The sequence below is a fragment of the Pristiophorus japonicus genome, unplaced genomic scaffold (assembly GCF_044704955.1).
Source record: "Pristiophorus japonicus isolate sPriJap1 unplaced genomic scaffold, sPriJap1.hap1 HAP1_SCAFFOLD_52, whole genome shotgun sequence".
Lineage (NCBI taxonomy): Eukaryota > Metazoa > Chordata > Chondrichthyes > Pristiophoridae > Pristiophorus > Pristiophorus japonicus.
Window position 1 is genome coordinate 4,419,377 of NW_027254426.1, and position 3,883 is coordinate 4,423,259.

Sequence of the window (3,883 nt, forward strand, 5' to 3'; positions counted from 1 at the left end):
CTTCGGAACTGCTGTAATTCACTCTCTCGACATTTGCAACGATCCAACTTCTATTTCACATCCTTTAAGATCATGTTTGTAACTCCCACATTTGAGATTTTCACTGAACATCTCATCAGTTCTGAGACAGCCCATTCCTGCAGAAACTTTAAATGTTTCTGAACAAGCTTCTCCCACTGCTTTCATCTCTGACTGTTCAGTAACTGCTCCTCGTGTATCTGGGGTGTTGGGGAACTGTCTCTGAAGAGGGGAATCCCATTCCTCCAGGAGCACCTTCATTTGTACGGCAGACCCGGTGTCCATTTCCCGCTGCCCTTCCACACAAGCCTCGATAAGGGTATGGCCACCCCTATCCTGAAGTAAGGGTCCTAAAGGAACGACATGTGTGGTTGAGGCGCGGCATCCGTATCGGGATCCTCCCTCACCTGCGGAATCTACCCCCAACCTCAGCAACTGAACCGAGATATCATTCCTGTCTGTGTCTCCAGCTTCTCTTTCCTGATTCTTCAACTTTTCTTTTAACTTTTCCAATTCTTTAGCCAGTCTATCCCTGTCCTCTATCAACTGACGGCCACCACCTGGTCCTGCTCCTTTTATGTGACTCCTCGCGGGATTCATCCACTCAGGCTCTTCTGCCTTCCATCGCTGTAACCCCTGTCTCACTTCCATGACTGAAATTCTTGCAGCTCCCTGATACAAGCTTTCTACCCTTGCCAACCATTTATCAAAATGATCGTCCCCACCCCAGGCATCTACTTCCAGAACTACTGACGGGGATAGGAGAGTCAAAATGATCTCTCTATGTGTACCATCCCCGTTATGACTGATATCAATCCAATTACTTCCCAAACTTTTACACAACTGGAATATACGTTCCCCCGCTTCCCTGGGTCCTTCACCTGGTAATAATGCAAGCCGCTTTATTAACTGTGGCCCTGAGTGAGTAACAAAGATTGCAGCTATTATTCTACCAAGCATGAGACCTGGAAGTTGTTTCAAAACCTATTACCTTTCCCCGGTGATTCCCAAAAGCTCACAGAACCATGTGAACCCTCGGTTTCTCTGATATGTTCCCAGACTGCCACCATCCCAGAATATTACACCACCATTGGGCAAACTTTTTAAGATCCTGAAGAGGTGCAGGTCCCACTTCACGAAGGATAGCTCTCATGTCCTGTAACTGTACCCCTCCTCGCTCATACCAGGTATCCCCAAAACCACTTAAGGTCGTGTTCTCTTCACGAGCTCCACAGGGAGTAGAGGAATCATGATCCTGCTCTCGCCTTGTCCGCTCGAGCGTACTTCCCCCACTCTCCACATTACCGGAAGGTCGTGTGTAATGTTTTGGGGTGTTAAGCGTCTGAGTAACCGAAGAGGCATCGAACTGCTCCGCCTCCGATCCTAACATTGCCATGCGAACCACACGGGTTCGAGGCTCCGAAGTCAGAGAAGACAACGGAGCTGTGGCTGGGAACGGTGGGCATTCTCCCTGTCCCTTAATCCCCTTTTCAACTCTCAGACCCGGGGAATCCTCCGAATACCACCCGGCTTTATCAATTGCTGTCTACGTGGGCAACCTAATACCACCATCTGCTGCAGCTTAGATATTCCTTTCTCTAGATCTTGTTTACGCTTCTGTTCATCAGCAAGATGCTGATCCAGTGTCAGAACAGTCCTGGCTGCCCCGAGTGCCTGAAATCACCAATTATCTACATCTTTACTCACTGCTGTTAGCTGCTCTCTGAGCTCTGAGACTTCCCTATCTCGAGCCTCAGCCTCGTCTCCTAACGTTTGAATCCCCAGCATGAGACACTGCACCACTCACGCATTTCTCTTTTTCTCACCTTTTAACCCAAACACATTAATCTTTTTTAACTGGACACTCTCCACTAAGGACTGCCGTGTCTCTCTCCATCCTCCTGTCATTGTTTCCTGTCTTATCCCATAAGGTCTCCCTTTCGACTCAATCCATTCATTAAGAAATGACTGGACTTCAACTGGAATATCTCCTGAGCCTCCCATTACTAACTGTAGATCCCTTTAATCACGACAACTAAGAGAATGCTCACCCCTCGAACTGATGTGTGGGAAACACTTCTTCCAACAATTCAGCCAACTTTCTGCTTCACGTCGGGGTCTTCGAATAAGCTAACGAACTTTTGAAAATCACGTCGGGATCACCAAAATGTTGTAAACGGCTGTCTTGCTCTTTTCGCTTCGTTGCTTTTAATAACGAATTACCCGCACACACTCCGTTGTAGTAAAGGAAGGATCGGGTCTTTTATTTAAACATTCATACTAAACAAACCAAGTATGAAAGTTACTGAGAACACTTCACAAAGGCAGCTTGCTTCGATTTCCGTGGCTGCTTGACACACACACCTTCCGAAGTCCAGTGTCTCTGCTGTCTGTGTCTCTACAGTCCACAAAAGTCTCATCTTTACACTGAAAAAGCCTTTGAACTCTTATTCTTTGCATTCAAACAATCCTGACTAACTGCTTTCTGAATCGTTTAACAGACAGACTTAATACTGCTTGTTTAACCTACAGATCTCATTAAATAGTAACAAGGTTACACTCAAATACTGAACATACAGACATCGTCAAATCGTTTAGTCCTGAATTTCCATTATTCCCACCGTAACAAGGTACTCAAATATTTAACATCCAGACAATGACCAGTTTTGCATCTTACTGGCTGAAGGCACCACATTGTCTAACAGTCTCTTTTCCATCCAAACTTCAATCTTCCTGTTTTTTAATCCAAACTTCAGACTGCGTGCTGAAGCAAAGAGTTCAGTAATGCAGGACTGTGCTCATACAGAGCACACGATTTGACAACGAGACTTGCAGATCAAGCATCAATGACAAAGGCAACAAAATTGTCCACCAGCTCCAGGTGTCTTTCACTTGTTTGTCCCAAATTTTCAGCCACTGGGACAACAAGAATTGAGGTTCCACTGAGATTTGAACTCAGATTGATGGATTCAAAGTCCAGAGTGCTCACCATTACACCATGGAACCAACCACAAAAAAACCTTTGAAACAGTTCTCAAAAACAAAAAATTCATCTCCAACATTACACTTTGGCTCGGCCTTTTCTCATGTTTCGCGTCAGTTTCCAATATTGGGGATGTCCAGAACCATGGAACACAGTCTAGGAATAATGGGTAAGCCATTTAGGACCGAGATGAGGAGAACCTTCTTCACTCAGAGAGTTGTTAACCTGTGCAATTCACTACTGCAGAGAGTTTTTGATGACAGTTCATTGGATGTATTCAAGAGGGAGTTAGATGTTGCCCTGACGGCTAAAGGGAGCAAGAGGTATGGAGCCAAAGCAGGAATTGGGTACTGAGGTGAATGATCAGCCATGATCTTATTGAGTGATGGTGCAGGCTTGAAGGGCTGAATGGCCTACTCCTGCAAGTATTTTCCATGTTTCTATGAAGTGGCTGCATTTCAAAAAGCGTTGCTTTTATTCATCCTGCGGAATGGATATTGTACAGATAATCTCAGCACACATTGTGCAGGCAAAGGCAACATTAGACAACAAAGTGATTTCTCCTCCGCTGATTTGTAAAAGGTAACTGATTGTTGAGCAGACGATTTGACAACGAGAATTGTGGATCAAGCATCAATGACAAAGGTGACAAAACTGCCCTCGAACACCAGGTATCTTTCACTTGTTTGTCCCTAAATTTCAGCAGTTGGTACAACAAGCATTCAGGCTCTACTGAAATTTGAACTCTGATAATTGGATTCAAAGTCCAGAGTGCTCACCATAACACCATGGAACCAACTACACCAAAATCTTTGAAACATTTCTCAAAAACAGCAAAATCATCTCCAACATTACACTTTGCTCGGCCTTTTTTTATCTATC

The 3,883-nt window shown here is 44.9% G+C and overlaps 1 non-coding gene across 1 annotated transcript; it reads right to left on the bottom strand.

Annotated features, from left to right (window-relative positions):
* Positions 1-2,952: 2,952 nt before the first annotated feature.
* trnaq-uug (transfer RNA glutamine (anticodon UUG)) lies at positions 2,953-3,024 on the bottom strand. The gene has a single exon. It is a non-coding gene; the product is annotated as a tRNA-Gln (tRNA).
* Between the last annotated feature and the right edge of the window lie 859 nt (positions 3,025-3,883).